This window comes from Triturus cristatus, chromosome 9 (assembly GCF_964204655.1).
Source record: "Triturus cristatus chromosome 9, aTriCri1.1, whole genome shotgun sequence".
Classification (NCBI taxonomy): Eukaryota; Metazoa; Chordata; class Amphibia; order Caudata; family Salamandridae; genus Triturus; species Triturus cristatus.
The window spans coordinates 526,575,453-526,600,455 of record NC_140592.1 but is presented as its reverse complement, the minus strand read 5'-3'; the positions used below and the strand labels follow the sequence as shown (position 1 = coordinate 526,600,455).

The following is a 25,003-nucleotide window of genomic DNA, read 5'->3' as shown; positions in this document are numbered from 1 at the left end:
TTACAAATAACCTGACACCACTCCCAGTGTCACGATGCAAGGGTGCATGTGTGCGATGTCATCGGGTATATTGCTCTGCAGTAGTTATTGTGGGAAAAAAGTATGGGCTGATAAACAACATCCTCTGTTTCACTTGTAGGTATACCAGAATCTATTCGTCATAACTGGAATCCCCTACAATGGTGATCAGTGGCCCCAGGTAGAGGTGATCACTGTTGCGAAGCACCCAGTCTGCTGGAAGGACTTCCCCAGAAAAGACCATATCTGTTGATGGGTCCACAAAAATGTGAGATTTGTCCAAACAAAATGTTTAACTTTTCAGTGTGAAGCATGGCATAATTAACTCCTCTCTGCTTTAGAGCTCACTTCATTCCATTAAACCTTTATCTTGCCTATTCCACAGTTATTGTATACCTGCCAACTCACACTGTGCCACCGTGTGACACACAATATCAGCCCCCATCACACGGTTTCCTGGTGAGGAGCTGATATCACAAAGTGGCAGGAAAACGAGCTGAAAACCACGTTAAATAGTGGTTGTCCAGCTCGTTTTCCGAGGCTTTGAACTGCCGACTTCCATCAAGGGGTGTGAACCAGCCTCAGCAAACTTTTTTTGGGGGTGGGGAGGAGGGGCTTTTGGGGAGGGGTGGGGTTCAAAAGTGACACATAGGGTACTTCTTGGCACAAGGCCGTGCCCCCTTCAAGGCCCTTCCCGCTCCTCACACTGTGAGATTGTTCTTCAAGTTGGCAGGTATGCTTTTGTAAAGTCTGGATAGAACCTGATGTGATGAGTTTGCAGCATGTGTAGCTGAATATTCAATGCGGTGCCCTGCACGCTGATGCCATCTAGCGTTTGGCATAGAGCATTACAAGTTTAATGAGTTTCAGTTTGGAGGTCTCAAGCTACTTCCCCTGGAACAGATAATCCACCATGATACACGCTACACCTATAAAGTGTTTTTGCCACATTCAGGGTCAGACGTTTCTCAGTTACCATTGTACATTGGTTCACAAACTCACCCCTGGGGAACTGGGAGTAGGGACCTTACAGACTCGAAAATGACAGGAGCAACTGCGGCTGACTCAGAACTGAGTGATTTGGAGAGCTGGGGCCAGGTCATATGAGAATTACTCATTTTTGCAGCGTGTGGAAAAGACACTGTTTACACATTGCCTTTCTTGCAATAGCAAATTTCTGTGGTCAAATCAACATATGGTTTGTACCCTGTGTCTTTCCAAGGACCACAACTAATCTGCCTCAGGAGGGAAATGCACAATGATGTGGACCACCTGCAGAATATTGTGATGTGCCTGTGAGAGACTCTGACTGTGAGAACAAATATCTCTCAGAGAACAAATATCTCCAGTAGCCCCGGTGTAGCCCCGGTGCGACCTACTTCCTGGGCAAAGACAAAGCCAATGTACGCTGGCTCTGACAACGAGGACCAGCAACAGCAGCCCTGGCCACAAAAGGGCACAAATGCCACAAGAGACATCATTTTTTACTAGAAGCCACATCAAAGGCGATGACAGGGAATGATACGGTCATAATATTTCAATTTGTGCTTCCCCTTTATCAGACGTCAGATCCTCTGAATAGGAGAATGATAATGAAACTGTTAGGAATTGTGGCATCTTGTACTACCATAGTCTTGGGTGCAACATTACACGTGTCCATTTCAGGAATATTTATCCAGATAACGGCCACTAGAGAGGGAAATGGGTTGATCTAGTGATGGTGACACCCTATGTTAGCACAGTCTGCAATGGTAGATTACAAAGATGTATTACTTGGAAGATAGGGGCCTATTTACGAGCCCCTTGGGCTGCAGGTGCATCCCTTTTAATATACGAAAAAGTGATGTACCAGCAGCACAAGGGGCTTGTAAATAAATAAATAGTTTCTTGAACAACAGCTGCAGGGGATCATAAACACAGAAGCATCTCCCAACAAGACACACACAACCAATGACATGTCCAGGACATGTCAGACACATCCCCATTCAATCCTGCAAACGAGTTCTCTCCCCCTTACACACGCAACGGTACAGTAAAACTGAACCACAGCCAGCCACATCACCGATTGACACAGACGTATAATCTGACCGCTCCCCACCTCCCCCCATACCCAGTTTCCCTCCCACTGTTCACAGTTTTGTTTTCCCCCTTGGTATTTCCGAAACCGATTTATTCCGCCAGGGAATGCACTCACGAATCCTATATGAGATGACATACAAAGGTAGAGGTGAGGGCAAAACACCAACTCACACCCCCGGGATACTCACCCAACCAGAAATCACAAAACATACTAATGTATGACAAGTTAAGCTAGAAGACAACTCCCAGGCTGTCGTAAGATATCCTCTCCAAGTTGTTCTGATGTAGGATGAGATTATGGAATTCTTTAGTATAAATAATAATCAAACACTTGCAAATGTATGTTATAATATGTTAATGATTCAGTATTAACTTGTAACAAGAAATGTAAAATCCCAATAAACAAATTTAAACAAACAAAAAAACACAGAAGCATGTCCCAGATTGATTAAGGTACTTGGGCATCCTACCTACACAGAACCAGTTGTCGCTGCAGGATTGGCTTCTTCATACCTGCCAACTTGAAGAACAATCTAACAGTGTGATGAGGGGGCAGGGACTTGAAAGAGGTGGGGCTCGTGCCCTACGAGGCACTTTTGAACCCCACCCCTCCCCCCAAAAAGCTTGCTGAGGCTGGTGCTGATGTCATGGGGTGTTTTCACACCCCTAATGGACGTATGCATTTGAAACCTCGGAAAACAAGCTGGAAAACCACTATTTACTGTGGTTTTCACCTCGGTTTTCCTGCCACCGTGTGATATCGGCTCATCACCTCAGAGACGTGTGATGGGGGCTGATATCGTGTGTCACAAGGTAGCACAGTGTGAGTTGGCAGGTATGCTCCTTCACATCAGTGTTTGGGAACTAGTGGCACTTCGATTAGCCCTCAAATATTCCTACCCATACGGTAATAAAAAGTGGTGTGTGTTTAAACAAATAACATGATCACTACGTACTTCATAAAGAAAGACGGGGCTTTGGATTTTCCACAGTTGTCGAGCTTTGTACAAAAAAAATGGCATTGGCCGATGCATCATCATCTTCACTTATAATCAGAACATCTCCTTTGGGTGTACAACAAACTTGACAACTGCTCAACAGAAATCACCGACAATCTGATGGACGGGAGTTCAACTCTCACATTCTACACACATACTTCCAACGTTTGGTGACCCTAACAGTGGATTACTTTTTCACCCACAAAAGGCAAGAATCTGTTCAAAAGTTGCCTGCTTGTAACAATAGGTTTGTAGCTAATACTGCTATTGTTTTACCATGCCCTAATCACTTCCTCAGAAGCAAGAACCTTGAAACATAAACACCTCTTTAGAAGAAAAACAACTTTTAACTTTCTGAGCCAACACTAGATAGCAGGAGTGTCCACAGTATGTAAATCTACTGCTTTACAGGCTGAAAACCGGTTCTTTCAAGTTAGTAACTTTTCCTAATAAATAATGGTTGAAACGGTGTCACCCAGGAATTACCTGAATACATGGATTCTATTTCTTTAGCTTTTGTGTTAAACTGATTCTTATAAAACATCCAGATGAACCCTCACCCACCAACCTAGGTGGCATGCTTCATCATTGGGTTGCCCATCGCCCATCTGTTTAGGGTGGTAGATGAGCTCAAAAGTCAGGGAGTACGTTGTTGTTATTGAGAAAGTACCACTTGGTCATTAGGTGAGGAATTCTGAGATAATGGTTAAGAATCCTTTTTGATACCTATAATATCTTTTTAGAGGGAAATTAAATACAAATAATGAGTGGGGATAATAGGGATGTTATTGTTCCTGTGTCCCACCGATCTATATATTTAATCCGGAAATTATGGCCCACTTGGGGTCCATGGCTTTCATCAGGACCTAGATCCCTACCATTAGCAGTCTCTCCTGCACACCATGCAAACACATACACTCATGCTTAATGCATGCAATACTCGCTGTATATGTTGATATTCTCTAGGGAGCTCCTGTGGGGATACTAAACATATAAAATATACAAACAAGGAATGGCTGATTCGTGCGGTGGAGTTAACTTCACCTCATTCCGACTTATTGTGCCCATGGTTGAAAAGAAGAACTACTCAGTAGTGAGAACAAAATACAAAAGTGACTTATTGCGCTGCAAGCACCCCATGCTGTGTCTAAATGTGCCTTGAGCCCTAAAACCCAGCCCCTGCCCTGAAATTACCCCAGCCCTAAAAATGTCTCAGCCCCCTCCCTGAGCCCTAACACTGCCCCAGCCCTAAACCCACCCTGACCCCAGCCCTATAAACACCCCAGCCTCCCGCCCTGAGCCATACAACTGGCCCCAGCCTTAAAAACGATACCAACCCCAGCCCTAAAAACACCCCAGCCCCCCACCCTGATCCCTAAAACCTACCCTGACCCATCCCTGAAAACTACCCGACCCCAGCCCTAAAAGCAGAAAGCTACTCACCAAGCGTCGTCGTGATCCTTCCCGTGCCTTCCCATCTCGTCCGAGCAGGATGTCCCCCTCCAACACCTCCCACCTCTGCCCAGTTCTCTTTTATCTAGAGAGCTGACTGCCTTTATTACGCATATGCCTTTTCTGGCTTTACAATGGAAATTGTTGTAAAGGCATGCATGGCAAAGGGTTATGCATGGTAAAGGCATATGCGTGGTAAAGGCAAACGTGGTTATGCTTGCGTTGTAATGGCACGAGTGGTTCCGACCCTTTTGTTAATGCCGTTTCCCATCAGCAAGCTATGCGCCTCAGAGTTATTAATGGATGCCTGTCAGATTAATTTAGATGATGAATGCTGAGGAAAATTCTTAAACTAGAGCATGTTCTCATGGCTGCCAGAGCTAAGGAGCGTGCTGACCGACAAGCTGCTGACATGGAGGAAGGAGATGCCCAGAGTGAGTCAGTCATGAGTATGAAAAGTAAGCCAAAGCACAAGGCAGGGAAATGCAGAGTGATGTCTCCACAGAAAAAGAAGTTGTGTTTTAAGTATGGATTTGCACTTCCACACAAAGGTAATGTCCTGCCATTGGACAGATCAGTAAAGGCTGTGGGGAGGGAAATCCTTTTGTAATGGTCTGCAAGTAGAAGGAAAAAGTAGATGCGTCATGGCGCAAAGACAACATGGACGCCCAAACGTTCCAGAAGCAGCGTTTGACACACGCCCACAAGGCCAAGCTACAACACCAACTGAGGCAAGTCGATGCCAAATGTAGTAGATCGTCATCTAAATTTTCGTCAAGCAGTCTTTCAGTATCAATGTCAACAGGAAGTGAAGAAGATGGTTTTATAATTTCGATGTTTACCTCGGAGAAGCCTGCTGATGTTGGGCTGGCCGCATGTGAGGAAAAATGCAGGTTAAAGAAGAGTCAACATTACAAAGCACCAAAAACATTCAAATATTGTCCGAAAATCACATTATGCCTGATGAGAAATGCAATGAACTATCTCCATTGCCCCGACTTACTGCATCAAAGTCTAATGTGTACATGGGATGCATCAATGCCATTAAAGAATCGCGGTTCATTTGTAGCAATGATGAAATACCAGAAAACAAAAGTACAAGTACCTTTTCATGTACTTGAAGGTACGGCATTAAGTGCTTGTTTACTCAGCTTCAGCACCACTGCTGATATGGGACTGATATCAGTGAACAGTCTAGAAATTGAAAATCTGATGCTCCTGTCTATGCTGAGCCCTTTCATGTAGTGAACAGCAAAGGACACATGGTGACTGCCCAACGTCCTGGGAAGGCCATTGCATGAGATTCCTCGTATTTCCGACATGTGGCTCATCGCTTGTCGGCACTGATGTAAATGTAGATACCGGGTCTAAAAAGTCAAGTGAAAACCCCCTGGTTGCTGTTGTTCCTACATCGCCAACGCAGGTCATGGACACTTCTACTGCCTGTCTTCAGTTTCTGAAGACACGGTTAGTTCGTGCTATCAAAGCAACATGAAGAATCATTAAAGAGCTATGATTGTGTATATATTTGTAAAAAATGACACCTTTTATTTAACAAAGGGGGTGATGAAGTATTGTGTGAGTTAGCAATGACAGAATCCTTGTGGCTTCTGATGGACACCATAGAACTGTGACATAAGTGTTAAAGTGTAAAAAAGAAAATGCAGGTTTAGAATGTTGAATTTGCTGTTACACACAGGTGAATAAAGATGCATTTTACTAATCTCCATGTGTGGCATAGTCATTGTTGTATACCCAGGCTGGGGAGGATGCTACAACTAGTCATTGAATCATTAAAACATGATTGGTACAAGGGACATCAACAGTAATACAGATGAAAGAAATCTATATTTGCTGGTGTTGACTATTATGTTAGCATAATGTAGACTGACATGGTGAAGTGTGGTAGAAATGTGATAATGTGGTATAGTTCCTATGTTGCATAGCTCAACAGTTGCCTAATCCGAGATAGGGGGTGACATGAGTGTGTTAATGCAACATTACCGGTAGCAAAGGAATCTCATCATTTAGGCCTGTAATGTGAGTATGTACTCGGTACACCCATTGTTGTTCCTTGATTACGGAGTAATGTTTAAATGGTCGTGTTTCAGGATTAATGCTTGATGTGCTCTAAAATGACCCATTGTATGTCTTTTTCACTGGGTTTCATCACCACATAGTCAGTTGTGATGCAGGTTGTACTGTGTTGGCGTCTCATGTTACTACGATGTTTATTAATCTTGATGCGGAGCTTTCTAGATGTCATACCAGTGTTTAAGAGATTACTTGGGCAGGTGATCAGGTATTTCACATTTGCTGTGTTAGAATTTGTGTATTTTCTGATTTCCCATGGTTTGTTGGTACCTAGATTAACACACTTGGTGGGCGTAGTAAAGAGACACACGCTGCACCTGCCACAAGGGTAATGGCGAGTATTGTTAATATCCAGTGTAATATTGTTGGAAATGGCCCTTTTTGCAGGGTTAGCCCCAAACCTTTTGCTTCTTTCTCCTATTTTTCCTGACCTGTGGTTGTTGGCTATAGGACTCTGGGCACTTTACCACTGCTGATCAGTACTAAAGTGCATATGCTCTCTGTGTAAATTGTTATTGATTCTCCCTGATTGGCATATTTGTTTTACCAGTAGGTCCCTAGTAAAGTGCACTGAGTGTGCCAGGGCTGGTAAATCAAAAGCTACTAGTGGGCTTGCAGCACTGATTGTGCCACCCACATGTGTAGCCCTAAAAGAGGTCTCAGGCCTGCCACTGCAGTGCCTGTGCGTAGTTTGTCAACTGTCATGCCGACCTGGCAAGTGCACCCACTTGCCAGGCCCTACCCATCCCTTTCCTTGCACATAAGATACCCCTATAATAGGCCCAAGGTACCCCCCTGGGCAGGGTGCAGTGTATGTGAAGGTAGGACATGTACTGGTGTGTGAAACATGTCCTGATAGTGAAATACTGCCAATTTCGTTTTTCACTATTGAAAGGCTAGCTTGCCCATAGGACAGAATGGGGAATGCTCTGTAAAATTTTACAAGCATATCTTCCCATAGGAATAGGATAGAAAATTGGAGTCTGGTATCCCTAAACTTGGAACTTAATAACACATCTTTTAGTAAGGATGGTTTTTAAATTCTGTGTTTGAAAATAGCACTTTTAGAAAGTGGCTCTTTGCTTGTTCAACCTTTCTGTGTGCCTGGTTGTGGATTGACTGTCTGGCTTTGGAGTGATAGATGCTGGGGTGGCTCCAGGAGTCTGGGTGAGTCAGCACTAGGCAGAATAGGCCTGATCTGCATTTGGAGTGGTGGGAGGAGTAGCATCTGTACCTGAATAGGGCTGTGCCTGCCTTTCACAATGCTGGCTCCACCCCCCTGTGGGGCGTCTGAAACCAAGGCTCACACTGACAAAGGATTTTGTTGTGCACTGGCAGAGTGCCCTCAGAACTGGTTTGGACTGGGCTCAGAGCCCCTTGCACAAAGGGATCAAAGATATTTTAGGGTATAAGTATTAGACCTAAAACCCCTGAACTTTAGACTATTGCTGGAATCAAGAAGAACCTTTGCTGAGGAGAAGAGCTGAAGAAACTGAGGAGAAATACTGCCTTTGCTGTGTGTCTGGGGTTGGCCTGCAGTTGCTGTTTCTCCCAAAGAAAGGAGAAGGACTTTGCTGTGTGCTGTGTCCCCAGCTTGAAGAAGGACTTTGCTGTATGCTGTGTCCCCTGCTTAAGGAAAGTCTCCAAGGGCCTGAAGAAGAGCTGGCCTCCTGTTTTGAAGTCCCTGGAACAAAAGGACTTCTCCCCCAGCTCCCCTGAACTTCCTTTGGTAGTTCTGACCTGCCAGGAGGTGCCTGTAACTGTGTGTGGGCCCCTGGAGGTTGCTACTGCTGTTGGGAGCAGGAAGAAACTAAAGAGAAGGAAGAAATACTGTTTCCGACACCGTTGACGCCACCACTGTGATGCCGCGACCTGCACCGAGGCCCGGGGAGCCGCTCGTGAAGTGAACTACGCAGCACCCGGCCCGCTCCGCAGCTCCGACGCCCGCCGATGCCAGCAGTGATCGGCCATGACTGATGCCAGCGCTCGCAATCGACTCTGTCTTCGCCAGCGCCTGCATCTTGTTATCGCGGCATTGATAATCGCCGAGGGTGACTTGTGAAACTTGCCAACATCGCATCATCACCGGAGCCGACATCGGCCATCTTCGACGCCGTGCATCGTCTAAGGTACTGTTGTTTGGGGGTCTGTGTGACTCCATGCCCGGTGCCGCGATCCTCGCGGGTGGCACCATACTTTGGATTTTGTGCTGTCCTGACGACGTGATAGCCCCAGTTGGTGCTATTTGATTTCTACAAGCTTATTTTTGCAACATCCTTTTTAAAGACACTGTACTGAGTAGCTGTATGTTGGAATTTTGTCGCTTTGGTCTTGTTTAGTTTAGATATTTTGTTTTTCAAAACTGGTGTGGTGTCTATTTGTGGTGTTTTCACTGTGTTTCTGTGAGTGTTGGTACAAATACTTTACACCTTGCCTTTGGGATAAGCCTGTCTGCTCGTGCCAAGCTACCGAGGGGGTGAGCAGGGGTTAAAGTGTGTATCCCCCTTACCCTGAATAGAAGCAAGGGTCCATATTTGGACAAAGGTACCTACCTCTGCCAACTAGAGACCCCTATTTCTAACAAATATCTAGTGTGAATCAGTAAGTCCTTAATACTGTGACCCCTCTTTTGGGAAAATAGCGGCAGTTGTCATGTTTTCTAGTCATATTTAGAATTTTTCAGTGTTTTGTTGCGATCTGCTTTATTAGTTGGGCACCAGTAAGAAGTCTGTGTTGCAAGCTATGCTGTTAGTGTCATGTTTAGGATAGGATTCGAACAGTGCCTCTCTGCGGTGCTTCAGTGCTCTCTGTTTTTGTCTTTAACGGTATTGTCAAGATATATTCAGGGTGACAAAGCTTTTCTGACAGTTCTATTGTTTGTTAGTCATATTTTAGTCCGCAGGAGCAGTTGTTGGAAGTGGCTCTTGGAGGGTAACTGTCAAATTTGAGGATCTCGTTTCCATCTGTTGGTTTGCGACAAACTTCAGTAGATAAACCCTCACTGGTGACTGTGATTTTGAGGACAAGAAAGGCAAATTTTACCTGCAAAGAAAATGACAGCTGTGTTACCAGCCACTTTCTTCAGTAGTGTGCAAAGTGACCATTTGTTTAATAAAAATAGGCTCAGAGCATTTGACAATATGGTACCCCCGCTGTGTCGACAAAATCTGTTACCAAAGATTGCAGGATGTTTTCAAACTCTAGACATCAGAAGGGGCCCCAGTGTTTGATGTCTCTAAGCATCAGATGTCACCCCGTGTGCCACACCCGATGCACCACAGCCATATGCTCACATTGAAAAAAGGAATATGCACCAGTATTTAAGTTCTCTTTTAAACTTAGGATGAATATGCAGGTCTGCAAAAGAAGCCCAAAGGGCTTTAGTGACACTATTAGAATGTTATTCCAAATCCAGAGCCTTAAATAAATGATTTATCAGAAAAGGGCTTCAAAAGTTAATTATCAAATTACGACAAAGTTGAGAATCAGGGTAACAACATTTCTGTTCAGTCTATGATTAAAACAAATACCATAAAACTATGCTTGAAATGAGATATTGAGAGCATTTTTCCAATTCTTTGTTATTTGTTAGAATGCTATGGCAATTCATAAATCCACAGTTTGTACATTGAAGTCACAGTTTTTCCATGCTTCTGATTTGTAAAAGAAAAAGGAACATGCGTATGAAAATTTCGGTTCATTTGTGACCTGACTTGCAATCAGAATTAGTGGGTGTGAGGGCATTCAAACAACATATATTTTAGTGTTAAAGTGGATATATAATAGAGGTCCAACTTGTAGATGATGTGTTAAAATTAATCGTGCATATAGTATCTGGAGTAAATATTAGTTGATTATAAATGAAAAAATATTAGCCGCACGTGAGGTTTTATGGATTTTTATCCAAGTCTTATTCCATAAAGAAATAGGAAGAAAAGCTTGTAAATCAGTTTCCAAGTGCAACTCCAGGGAAGTTTTTTGTCTGGGTTGAGGTAATGCAGTAACTGGTGCATATATTCTGGAGGCAGATGGAAAAGTTGTCAGTAATTGTTGTAGAGAAGAAGTTGCAGAGGGTAATGAAATATTAGAGAAGACAGAATTGTAAGGATGAGAAAGACTGGTGCTTAAAATTTTATATTTAGGTTGATATGAATTAGGAAAATTGAAAGTGTCTTTGGCTTGAGAAAAAGGAATCACTGAATGATATTGTATTAATTGATAAGTGCATAGCAAAATGTTTTCACTCCAGGTTTTCCAAAATATATATTTGTTATTAATTTTAGCGAATGTATTATACCAGATAGAAGACTGGAGAAATTGGTTTAGAATGAAGAGATTAGAGATAAAAATGGGATGCAATATTTTACAAGCATTCTTTAAGATGTGTAATGACATAGAAGAAGGGTGATAAGAGACAAAATAGAAGGGCCATGAGAGACAAAAATTCAAGAAAAGGATAAGTAAAAAATAATTTGAAGTCTGCCCTTAAAGGACGTTGTTGTAAGTTGTATTGAATATTTTAGAAAAAGGTGGTATGTTAAGATTAAAAGTTAGGAAAATGAACTCCCCTTCTTGCTTAGGATGCTGAAACTGGCTAAGAGACATTCAAAATGTTTATTATTCCATAAAAAAGTAATCAAGATGAAGTTAAAAAAAAATCATAAATACTAGGTGAAATATGAATAGTATTTGTAGAAAAATAAAAAAATAATATAGGGACTAACATCATTTTTATAGTATCCAACCAACCCCCCACCCCCATGAAAGGAACAGAGGATTGCATCGTGTTGTAAGATCTTTAAGGGTGGAATAAAGAGTATTGAAATTAATAGATACCGTATCTTTGAATACTTTAAAGTCCCAAATATTTTATTTTGTTAGGCTTCCAAAGAAAATTTGAAGATATAAAATCTTGTCTAAAACCACCATGTATAAAGTGGAAGGATTTCACACTTGTCAGCGTTAAGCTTCTAGCCTGAACATTTTGCAAAAATGGATACTGTATCTAAGAAACATTTTAGAGAGGGCTTAGGAAAAGACATTTATAAAAGAATATCACCTGCATATACCGAACATTTGATTTGTATATCCTTATATTCAAACCCTTGTATCTTAGCGTACTGTTGTAAAGGAGATAGGAAAGGATAAAATACCAGAAAGTAAAGAAGAGGTGATAAAGGGAAAACCTGTATAACTCCCCTGTGAAGAGAAAAGGAAAAAGAAGTTAAGCCATTAACAAAAACTGGTGTCCTAGGAGAAGAATATAAGATAGAAATTAAATTAACACATTTGTGAAGAATCCAAGCCAAGAAAGCGTAGGAAAAAGAAAATTACAATGAACCTGATCAAAAGCCTTTTCAGCATTCAAAGATATGGCAGCTAATGATTGAGAGTATATTTTGTATTTACTTAAAATGTTGAAAAAGGTTCTAGTATCATCTGAAAGGTTGCAACTCTTAACAAAACCTGATTGTTCTTTGCCAATTGAAAAGGGAAGGATGGATCTAGACAGAGTGCGAGGATTTTAGCAAAGAATTTATCATCAGCGTTAACAAGTGATATGGGCTGATAATTTTTACATAATCTGAGATCTTTGGGAATGAGACAAATTAAAGCATCCTGAAAGGTACTGGAAGCTGACTTAGTTGTGGTAAAAGATGGAAAAAGCTTATGTAGCCTGAGGATTCATGTTTTTGAAAAATGGGGAAGCCAACTGGCCACTGGCGCAATGAAACTTGAGGGGACCCCCCTGCAAGGCTCGTCGAGGGGACCCCTCTGGACTCAATCATGAGCTCTCCGGCCAGAGTAATGTGCTGAGGGGGCCCCCGCATGGCAGGACTGCAGGGGCCTGTGTTACGTCACAGCATCTGGCCCAGGGGCTTTTCTTTTCTTTATGGAGTTGATTGCTTTGTGAATATCCTGGAGTGATACATCAGCATCCAGAGAAGAACAATCCGTGTGTAAATCACATTCTTTTTGAATGGAGGATAAACATTAAATAATATTGACATGGGATGGCTTTTTTCGGGGATATAGAGTTTTTCATATTAATCAGAAAATTCTGCTAAGATGTCCTTATCTTTAGTTACTAGGGTTGCATCATTACGTATAATAATTGTATACATTTTAACTCATTCTTTTTTGACTTTCAAATAAATCACTAAAAGTTTGCCTGCTTTGTTTTGCTCTCCATTATATCTGGTGCTCGACTTAAGGAAGTAAGACGCGCATTATCTGTAGAATTTTTGTTAAAAATAAGTTTAGCTTTAATTTATTCATTTAACCATGACTTGGATTTGGAAGCAAAATGAATTTGTTCTAGGGATTTAATATGCTTCATAATATTTAAAGGTTTTTTTTAATGTCTTTTCTTTTTATCAGAGACATATGACAAAATAAAATCATATGAAGCAGCCTTTAAAGCATCCAAAATGGTTTGGAATGAAAATTCTGATGATTCATTAAAAAGAATATACTCATGAATAAAATTTTGAAAATTTTGGGTAAAATTGGTGTCTAATAGAAGTGCTGTGTTAAAACGCTAGTGCTTAATCTTGGGAGTAATATAAAGTCATTCTAAACCTAGAATGGCTGGAGCATGATCTGAAATTAGTATAGCTCCATTACCTGCAAGTAGGATGTGCTGTGATAGGGATTTAGAAATAAATAAATAATCAATCCTGGATTTGGTGAAATGAACAGCAGAAAAGAAGGTATATTGTTGTGAACAGGTATTACTAGGCCTCCATGTATCTATCAGGGCTCTCTGTTTGATGGCTGTAAAAAAATGTCTGTGCATAGAGGAGGGCAGAGCAGTCCAAAAATTGATCTAAAACAAATTAAAATCTCCCATAAAAATGAGGTAATCACCTGTAATTGACATCAATTTGTTTGTAATGCTGGGCCAGAAAGATTTATCTAAGTGTGTGGGTACATAAACATTGAATATGGTTATTGGTATATTATTAATAGTAAATTGTAAAAGGAGCCATCAACCTTCTGTGTGGGTTTTTTGTGACAATAACTTAATATCTAATGTTTTTTTTACATAATACAACAACTTCATTACTTTTACCAGTTCCTGGCGATGAAAAAGCATATCCAATCCAATTACGAAAATGTTTTTGAACCTCTTTGTCTACCACATGCATTTTTTGCAGCAAAGCAACATCTGTATTTAATTTGGCTAAATGTAAAGTACTCATTGTCAGTTAATGGGGGATCCTAACCCCTTAACATTCCAAGTAATTACCCAAAATGTCATAAATAGTAATTTAAGTTAATCTTAACATATTTTGTACAGTTAATTTTATATATATAATCGGTATCCATTTAAAGAGTAGATTAGCAATCCAATACATTTTATATGAACTCTCCATATTATCTGATTACGGATAACAAAAGAAAAGAATATAGAAGTAAGAAAGTAAGAAAATAAAAGCGTAAAGTAGGATAAAGTAGGAGATTTGTAAAATACGATGAAAAAGAAAGAGAAAAGAAAGTAAAGACAAGAGAGATAATGAAAGGAAAAAAATAAGGACAGAAAACCTAAATAACAAATTAAAAAAGGGAACATTCCTACAAAAACCCACAAAAAGTTGAGGGTGGTAACACCACATCAGCGAAAAGGCATAACAGGAACTTCAACGAAGCCGACCAAGGATGAGTCAGACAACAAAAAACAATAATGATGCAGTCTTGGAAATGTACACCAGATACTGCCTAAAATTAAATAATGAAAAAACATAATATTAACTAGAGAAAACAGGTTGCACGAGGAAAAGACAATTTATACAAGTCAGAACAACATTAAACCAAATTATTATTCAGAGTATCTCAAAAACAAAACTCAAGGCATAACCAGAATCAGGTTGAAGAAATCTTTGAGATGTCCATCTCTTCTCCTCTGCATTTGTCAATAAAAACGTTGCAGTAATACAGAATCATATAAGTCATAGTTTGTCTTTATATGTTACTTTAAACAAACAGGCATGAATAAGTCTGAATCTTGCTTTCAGAGCAAGAAGAGCCGGTCTTATATCTAGGAATGTTTTTCTCCTGTCTGCCGTGGATTTCACATAATCTTGTGCAAAAAATAACTGATAACTAGACCAAGAAATTCCCCCTTTGGCTTTAACTGCTTTAAGAACTTGAAGAAGTTCATCATATTCCAGAAAGTATATGATAATCCCTCTCGGTCTTTGTGAAGATGAAAGGTGAGGGATAGAATGACCCAGTCGATGTGTTCGCTGTATATTTAATATTGAAGAGGTAGGAAGCTCCAGAATCTTAGGAAAAATTTATCAGAAAAATGATACCGGATCATTGCCTTCCACCCCCTCTGCCAAACCATAAATCCAAAGATTATTTAGTCTGCTTTGATTTTCTAAATCCTCTGCTTGTCTTTTTATTTGAGATACCTCAGATCGTAGAGTTGTAAAAGTCTGCATATTATCTTCGATGTCGCTAACTCTTTGCTCCACATTCATTACCCTGCTATCCATAAGGGACCAATTATCATTTAAAGTCTGCAATTTTTTGTTAGTGTCTTCCATATAGGGCTTGAGAGCCCAGATGTCTTCAAGTATAAGTTCCATTGAAATTATGGTATTTGGTTTTGTAGGAAATAGAGGATCTTTCTTCACTCTTTTAGTAGCCTGAGGGGGACTTGAGCTGTGTTTAGAAGTCGTTTTAGGACCATTCATACCATTTGTATTGGAGGAAACAGTGTATGAGGACATCAGTTCTTGACTACTGCCCTCCATAGTTCCTGCCAGCAGAATGAAAGTATTAGCAGTGAGAACACAAAACTTATGTGAGTTACTGCGTGTATTAGAGGCGAGATACCACAATCCTTTGGCTCATCCCATAGGATAAGTGATGAAAAATTTAGAGAAAATACATGAAGAAACAATATTACAGGGCGAAATGTAGCCAGCTCCTGAAATGCATATATCCAAAGCGGAGAGGAGATGAACATTGTTGAATTGCAGACAGGAAAATCTTTGCCTTATATTTGATATACATCATACATGCCAGCGATATCCATTTCCACAAATAAATAACATGAGAAAAAGTTCATAGGCAGGGAACTCTGAAACAGCAAATACACATGTGTTTTCAAAATGGCGGGCACACCCTCCTCATTAAAGTTGAAAAACTGCAAACAAGCAGATAAAAGGGTAAACCTGTATGAGAAGAAGAGGCTCATATTTGTTGTCCTCAGAAATATAGGTGTTTAGACCAGGTTTTTGAAGACTGGGCTGACTGTCCCGCGGCTGCTGCAGAGCACCTCAAGCCGCAGTCATCTCATGGCGGCGCCAAGCCATGCCCTGCGTTTTTATCTTTGACACCCATGTTTCCAGTGCAAAGCACTATCCCTATGGACAATAGCCATTTATCTGGTATAACAGTTTTCAAATGTTTTAGACTCATGGAATCTTTGGTCATGAGTGATTGATTTGACAGCTCTTTGGAGAGTGAATCAAATTATGCTCCAGATTTTTTTATGTTTTAATGCTTCACGTGTGGTGTTCATTCGTTTTTTTCCCCCCTATCCAGTCACTACAAACGCACTATAGAATCTATTGGTGCAGAACTCCATGGCTAATTTAATTATTTGTGAACACACAGATGAAACAGTTGACCTATCTTCTTTTGTTTCTATTTAATTTAAATCAGATTTCATGTAGCAGTGCTCGTGTACATACTTAAGTGACAGAGTCTCTCTGGTTAGATTGTATGAAATTGTTCCAAATTATTTTGCTCCAAGCGACTTAGATCTACTGTCCCTCACTATTTGGATGCTTATATAACGTTCATTACCTTTGGCAGGCTCTCTGTAACAGGCAGGGTCTGTTAATTTGGGTGGCAACATCACTTAACTGGGAAGTCAGTCATTTGCCCACTGTTTCTATCAGTATTAATGGGATAATCTTAACCAGCATTTGCAATGCAATAGGTCTCGCATTTACAAGAGTTTGAGCTATTGGCATTGTAAATGACAATGCCTTTTATTTATGTGTTGTTTTTAAAACACAAAAATAAAAGGCTTTGTCATTTACAATGCAAATAGCTCAAACTCTCTCAAATGTGAGGCCTATTCCTCCCAAACTCATTAATGAAAGGACCTCACTCCAAAACCCAACAAGGCAAGCACAGTGCGAGCCTTCGAGTTGCTGCTTGTCCACCATGTTACTGGAAACTGCACCTGAGTGTGAGCATCACTTGCGTTACTATAACACCGGCTACCCAGCGCTTTTTAGGTCTCGCCTGAGACAGCGCTTTAGCGCTGCTCTGGCGAGACTTATAGTAAGCGACAAATGGAAGTGGAAACGAGTGCATTTCAGGCCGCCAACTACAGTGCATGTGCTCCAGGCGCGCGCACCATTTGGCAGCCTGAAAGCATTCGTTTTCTTTCACTTTCGCGGCCGCTTTGATGTTTGATCGCGATTGCGATCACTTTCACTTTCGCGGCCGCTTGTTCTTGTTAGATGTTATATTTTCCCTTGTACTCGGCTGCAGTTGATTTATTTTTTACATAGCGCCAAGAAACTACTGGGAAATTATTAAAACCGCCTGCCACTTTTGCCGGAGGAATGCTCGCAACTGCCATTATTTACCCCAGACCTCTCACTTCCGGGTGAAACGCTTCTCCGCTGATAGCTTAAAGCGCTTCATCCGTGCTCTGGTGCCGCTGCAGTGCGCGTGTTGGTGTGTACACGGTTCACTTCATACGGCCAGTGCAGACCAGCCTGTGCTCTTGGTGTTGTGCAAAGAACCATCACCTTGCCCCTCCCCCGCCCCACAGCGCATCAGACAGCATTTTATGTGCCTATTTTATGTGCCTGCGTATGCACAGCACGTCGTGTTTTTGTATAATACATTTTATTTATATAAGTGCTGCAGATGACATGTGCAGTGCTTCGTGCCACTGACAACTTAACTTTCTTGTCTAAGGGGAGCACGTGCCAGTGGAGCGCGCATCTCACAGAGCGCCCGAGCTGGGCTCGGCGCTGCGGTTCACTAGGACACGCCCCAGATTTGGTATGTTATACTTGTATCCCTTATCAATAAATCTATGCAACTGTGGCTCGGAAGACACGGCTAGTGAACGGCCAGCAGTACAGTACTGCAACAGCTCTAAAAGTGCAACAAGGATGTGCACAAGAGCTGTGCAATCAACCGGACCAAACTGCTTGGAGGGCAGGTAAAAAGCGCTTCACCCAGGATGGTGCTGTGCAAGCGCACTCTGCCCTCACATCTTTTTTTGTGCACGGCATGCACTGCACGCCCTATGTGTCTGGACCTGCGGTGAGTGTGCACAAGTATAAAAGTCACCTGGTTTAACTATGAGACCCGCACAATGTGTATAAGCACCCTCATAAACTAAATTACGACTTAACATCTTACCCATCAGTTATTATTATCCAGCTCAGTGTCGATCGTGCTCTCACTCAGATGTGAGGCGCTTCATGTGCACTCGGCACTGTGCAGTGCGGTGCCCTCAGTGCATGAATGAGTTCACTTGCCGCTGCTCTGTGAGCTGAGGAAGTTGAAAGGAGAGAGTGCCCAAACCAACTCTCCCATTCCCCTCGGACCCCAGCGCCATCCCCCCAAAAAAACCAAGCATTTGCAATGCAATAGGTCTCGCAGTTACACGAGTTAAAGCTATTGGCATTGTAAATGACAATGCCAATAGGCATTGTTATTTGCAATGTCAATAGCTCAAACTCGCGTAAATGCGAGACCTAATGCATTGCAAATGCTTGTTTAAAACAAGTACACAGTGTACACTATAAAGATTTCCAAAACACATTTGTTCATGCATCATGAAACAAATACATACATTTAAAAATCAAAAGTTCACTTAAAATCCAATTATGTTTTAAAATCCGTTAAAGTGGCAGCTACAGATAAAGGCACTATATGCCATGATTCTAAATACTTGTAAAGTTTCTGCAGAGCTCTAGTATATAAATACAGTGCCTTATCCAACAAGTATAAATACATTTTTCAAACGTGTAAATTAAAAAAAAATGACGTATTGGTTTTCGCGCTATGTATTTTAACAGTTCTATACATTGCTAACAACTATTTCTTAAACATATCATTTAAAGCAGCTGTTAATTACGTGTATGCAGTAAAAGAAGTAATACTCACAAACTGTTATCTGATTAAACTGGAGATAATCCTGCACCCAGGAGCCGTGCTTACACCATTGTCCGTGGTGTTCGGGAGAGGAGGGGCGTGGAGGGTGTGGGGCCGAAGGGGGAGATGTATGAATGAGCTCAGGAATGTCAGAACAACGATTGCAACTCAATTTAGGAGTTAATTGGTTTTGTGTCCCTTTAATAGAGACAAAATCTCTCATTTGAAGAGGAAGATTTTCTGCAGAGGGGAGGAGGGGCCAGGCTTCCATTGTGCCACCAGCTCGGCTGCCAGACGCTGATAGCCTACTTTAATCTAGACATAACAAGCATTTACAATACTTTAAAAAAAGAAAGAGCGCGGAGTCTCTGAAGTGGGCGCGTGCTCAGTTTTAAAGTTACAAATAAATAAATACAACAAAATAAAGCAGCCGCGCATTAGTGTCAATAACAAACAAGGTACAAAAGCTTAACGTATACATTTTACTCCTTCGTTCGTTTTCGCGTAATTATTTCTGCCCATAATAAAAAAAAATCACAAGTGTTGAGCCTGTTAAAAAACAAAAAAAAGGCTCACGAAGGAAGTAGAGGGGGAACAAAAGAGGAAGCCTGTAAGCAGATTTACGTGCTGGGAGCGTGTTTAAAAGAAATCCAAATGCGAAGAAGCAGCCGCCTAATGGGAAAAAAAGTGCTTACTGGCTAATTTAAAGGAGACCGTGTAACGCCACAAGGAAAAAATCCAGTCAAGGTGGGCGGGGCCAAAAGGAGACAGGGCGGTAACAAATGAGCCTCGTTTTCAATGGGAAGACAGCGTTTAACATAAACTATGATGCCAGCCAATGAGAATGATGGACGGGGCTTCAAGCCCACTTCTGAAATCTCCTCGATTCCAAAAAGCCTCGTAGAGCGTGCAGTGCATGCGCGCTGCAACGCAGGTCAGCGAGACCTAAAAAGGGATGAATGTTTTAGTATTTTTATTTTTTTATTTTTATAACGATAATTATGAGAAGAAAAACATGAATAATTGAGTTGCCTTGTTTAATTTTGTAGGCATCTAAAGCCTGATTACATTGAAATAAAAAAATGTTTAGGATGCAATACGTTACAGAATACTACCAGTATATCAGAACAACAGCAAAAGCCTGTGAATACACAGACCAACAAAACAACCCTGGCACAGGCTACACATTTTGCTCCCCCATTGTGAGAAGTGTCCTTTACTCTTGCGTGCATGGCCGGGTGCTACTCATATTATGGATATTCATAATTCAGTGAATGCACTGCATGATTATGGAGGGTCTAGGGATGGTAGGGGGGATAACTCTATACCCCTATAGACTACCCAACGAGACCAAATCTTCCTGTTTTTTTGTAGACAACTTCATGCTTGAAACACAGCTGTTTCTGTCCCCATGCATCTGTCCATGGCTCGCCTCCACCCACCTACCGATGGCGGAGCGGTCCCCTTCCAGGATTGGGCGATATCCTGCTTGGCAAGTGTGAGGCCTAGGAATAAGAAATGTTGCTTATAGCGGTTCCCCTAATCCCTGCTGTACTGTGTAATAGAAATGGTTTTGGTTCCAGGGCTAAACGCCAGGATAAGACTTGTTCCAGACAGGATACCATCCACCAGATTGGCTGGAGTGCCCCACAGCTCCAAACTGTGTGCAGGAAGATCCCCTCTGCTTTGCCACATCTAAGACAGGTGGGGGAACAGGATGACACCCATATGCCAAAGGCTAGAGCATGTATAATATGCCCTGTGTACATAGTTAAATTGAATTAAATGGTATCGTGTAGCTATGGTGGCACTGTGGGAGCTGGCTAGGGCATCAGTCCAGTCGTCATCTGTGAGGTCTGGGATGTCTGCTTCCTGTGCTGCACGTGTTGTGTTTAATGTAGTTTGGTTATGGGTGATCAATGTTTGGTGGATTTGACAGATTTTGTGGGCGCTGAGGTCGCCCATCAATAGACCGGATTGATGGAGTTAGGGGGTGCCTAAGCTGTAGGTATCTGCAGAACTGTGTGCGGTGAAGGGGGAATTCCGTTTGCAGCTGCTGGAAGGACTTAAGTGTTGTCCCATGCATTATGTCACCTAGCGTTGAGATCCCGATCAGATCCCATGCCTGGAAACCTGGTAGTGTGACGACTGATCGTAGGTAGGTCCAATGCCATAGCAGGGTCGTCTGTGCCAGGCGCCCACCCCAGCCCATCTTCCTCACTATGTGGCGCCAAAGCTGTATGACTACTTTACAAGCTGGATATAAATGTTCAAGATTTGTCTGGCTATAGAGGAGGTCTACGGGAGGAGTATTGCACATAGAAAGTCTCTCCACCGTGAAAGCCAAGTCTGTCTGCTAGCTGTACCACCACTTGTTAATGCTTTTTAAATGGGAGGCTGCATAGTAAGAATATATGTCTGCTGCGGCAATCCCTCCACAATATGTAGATTGGGTACAGGTCCGCAGCGCGATCCAAATAGCTCCACCCACCCCACAGAAAATGATTGAGGAGTGCGTTTATTTGTTGAAACCATGCTTGTGGAATGGTATAGGGGAAACTGTGGAGCATATATAGAATGCGTGGCAGACAGACCATTTTGAAGATTGCTGACCGCCCATACAGAGACAAAGGTAGGGTGACCAACCCTTCGCTTCCTCTCGGAGACGAGATGTTAGTGGGTGAATATTATGCCACCAAGATTTCATTGAACATGGCGAGATTTATACACCTAAGTACTGAAAGCCCTCCGTGGCATGGGACAGCTGAGACGCCCATGTACCTCGCCCCTGGTCTCTGCATACTGAAAACAGCACCGACTTCACCGGGTTAGTTCCAAGACCTGAAGTTGCTCCGAATACACGAAGTATCTGTAATATTTTCAGGCTAGAGAGCCCGGGGTTGGTTGGAAAGAACAACACATCATCCGTGTAAAACATGATCCTGTCAGAGGCGTCTGCTGACCAATCATATCTAAGCACCATGATGGTCCCGCCTCACCTATGCCACTAGTGACTCTATTGCTAAAGCAAATAATAGTAGGGAAAGTGGGCAGCCCTGTCTTGTTCTCCAATTGATTGGAAATTGCTCTGACCGTACTCCTGCCACCCGTACGGAGGCAGACAGTTCCGTATATAATAGCTGTATATAGGACAGTAAAAGGCGGTCCAAAGTTGAGGGCTCTGAGGAGCTGGAATAAATAAGTCCAACTCAGGAAGTCAAACGCCTTGTTAATGTCGGCCAGTAAAAGGGCTGCAGGGCGGCCAAGTTACAGGGCCTTCGCAATTATGTTATGGACTCGCATGATATTGTGTTGGTTGGATCGGTGTGGCATGAAGCTGGCTTGGTTGAGGTGGACAAGCTCATAGATGTATGTCTGAAGACGATCAGTGAGAACCTTGCCTAAAAGTTTGGATTCAAAGTTCAGAAGAGAAATTGGGCGGTAGGAGGAGGGTTCTTCAGGTGGACGCGCCGGTTTGAGAAACACCACAATTTTGGCATGACACCAGTCAGGAGGAAGAATGTGTTGTTCTAGCTGGGCGATATGAAATCATAAGAACGTACTTGGAAATCCATTGGGACCCGGTGTCCGACCAGGGCTGCACTATGCTCCTCCATCAGGATGGGTGTGTCTAGTTGGTCCCGGATATGATCGGGTAACACTTTAGGTAGTATATCTTTTAGGAATTCTCCTATTTGATCAGACAACATAATATCCTTTTTAGCATAGAGAGATGAATAATAGGATGCGAACGCTTGGGCGACCCTGTCAGGAGTGGTGCATAGAATCCCTTCTGTATTTCCCAGCACAGGCACCGGGGTGGTTGACTGCGCAGCTTGACAATGGTGATAGAGCACCTTACTTGACTTATCACCCCATTGGTAAATTCTAGATTTGGTCGCTTGCCACACCTCTTGGGCTTCGTTAGTGAGGTGCTGGCGTAACAGCTGTTGTGCCAGGAGGAGGCATGGCTTCCCCGCGGGGCCTTTGCTCTCCCTCACCTCAGCTTTCAGAGCCCGCTGGCGATTTCCTAGGTCCCCCACCTGTGTCAGGCGGTGGCGTTTGTCGCCTGCCTGTTAACAAATGTCTATATCTCGGATCGTGGGCTTAAGAACTTCCCACAGTGTTTTACCTGAAGGAGGGGTATCTGCATTAGATACCAGATAGTCGGTGATCGCCTGCCGGGGGATGGTTTAATATATTGGATCACTTAGGTGCTAGGGTGACATTCGCCATCTGAAGGGGGGGGGTTTGTGGCCCGATATGCAACTTAAGGGTTATGGGGGAATGATCCGAGAAACCCCTAGGGAGAATGGAAACAGACGAGGCCCTGTGAATGTAGGCAAGTGGAAGAAAAAGTCTAACCTGGATCGGGATCCATGTACTGCTGAGAGGAAGATGAAGCCGGAATCTGCTGGGTGATACGCTTGCCATGCATCCAATCACCCCAGGGTAAAGGCTAAATGGTGCAGTTTGGATTCTCCCATTTAGGGGCTGTGTCTTGTCCTGCGCCGTCAGTCAATGGATCCCATAGTGTTGTTGCAATCGCCACCCACCACTGATAGACCATCTGGGATTTCCCCTCATAGCTGTGTGACTCTGTCTATGAAGGTGTGTCCTGGGGCAAGGGGTGTAGAAGCTACCCAGCGTAAGAGATTCCCCATATAGTGTGCCTGTCACCAGGTTTTGGATGGGCTGTTTGGGACCCTTCAGTGTATAAGGATGGCGGTACCGTGTGACCCACGGGAAAACTCTGAATGGTAAACCTTATCATAGCTGAAGTGGGCCAGGCAGGGGGCTTTGCTACCCATCATGTGTGTTTCCTGTAAAAGAAGAATGTCAGCCTATAATCGTTTGGCTTGCCTGAGGACGGCACCCCATTTGATTTCCTCCAGTACCCCACGAACATTCCAAGTCATAATATTGAGCCCTCCAGGCAGGGAATCAGTAGTGTTCACGGCCATCTATCTCTCAGGGGGGGTACCAGATGGAGAGAACATGCTGAGAAGTGGCTAAGTCACTGTGCCTGTCCCTAAACTGGAGTAACTTTTGTGAAACTGAACATAATGCCCTGTCCCCCTCCCCCTCCCCCACCCCAATACTTCCACCAACAGGGAGTATCTGTCACAGCCGGAGGGCCCTCAAGGCCCCAACAGGGGACCCTGTGGTGCTTTCGCCAATGGTTCCCCAACTTCCCATTGTCATTAACCATGATTGTTCAGGGCGTGGAAAAAGCACCGGTCAAAGATCCCCAAGCCGGGAATTATTCCACAGACGGACCATATTCATCGGGCCAGTGAGTGTTTGTAGCAGGAGCCTGTGGCGGGGTTTCAGCGGAATCTCCGCTGTGATCACGGCTCATCACCCTGCATCTGGGAGCACCAGTTTGACCTCGATCTGTGTCAACTTTTTGTGGTGGGTTTTTTCTGATGGTGTCCCGATCCATATAGTTCAACAATAAGTCTATGACTGGCTGGGGGCGTTCTCCCGGAGGGGGCTTTCTTGTCAAAGCTTGACGGGCTTTTTCCACAACAAAACAGGAGGACAGGAAGTCCTCTGGTAGGAGGAATTTCAACCATAGTGTGAGGAAGTGTTCCACAGAGGTACCTTCACACCCCTCCGGAAACCCAATAAGGCGTAGGTTACTGTGCCTGAAGCGGCCCTCTGCATCTTCCACCCGAGAAACTAGCTCCTGCGTTGCAGTGGTGAGTTTGTTTAATTTTTGTAGTAGTGTTGCCACCCTGTCTTCAACAGACGACCCCCGAGTTTATGCCTCTGTAATGCGGTTGACGACCTTTCTGAGGTCTTTCCTTAAGAAGGAGACCTCTATCCCACTGCGCTTATCTTCACGTCCAGTGTGTCGTGGGGCTGGGTTATCGCGGCGAACACAGCTGCATTATCAGGAACGGGCCCCCACTGTCAGCATTACATGCCCGCCGGGGCCAGCAGTGAATTGGTCCAAAGTACTCTGCTTTGCGGTGGGACCTCACGATTTGTCCTTTGTCATGGTGGCCGAGAGGGGGGCCCGGAGGCAACGTGCAGACTTTTTCTCCACCCCTGACAGGATTAGCTTCCTCGTGGATCTCCCTGTGGGGCTTCTCCCCACCTCAGGTCCTCCTCGATGTGTGTGGCTGGATGAACCACTGCGAGCCGGGCCTCACAGAATCAGACCGCCCCAGGCCGCAAGCCACACCAGGCCTAGCCCGGCCGCA

At 43.2% G+C, this 25,003-nt stretch overlaps 1 protein-coding gene across 2 annotated transcripts in view; it reads left to right on the top strand.

Annotated features, from left to right (window-relative positions):
- LOC146798240 (sulfotransferase 6B1-like) overlaps nucleotides 1-25,003 on the top strand; it is a 464,989-nt gene that overhangs the window by 203,067 nt on the left and 236,919 nt on the right. The window lies entirely within an intron of this gene.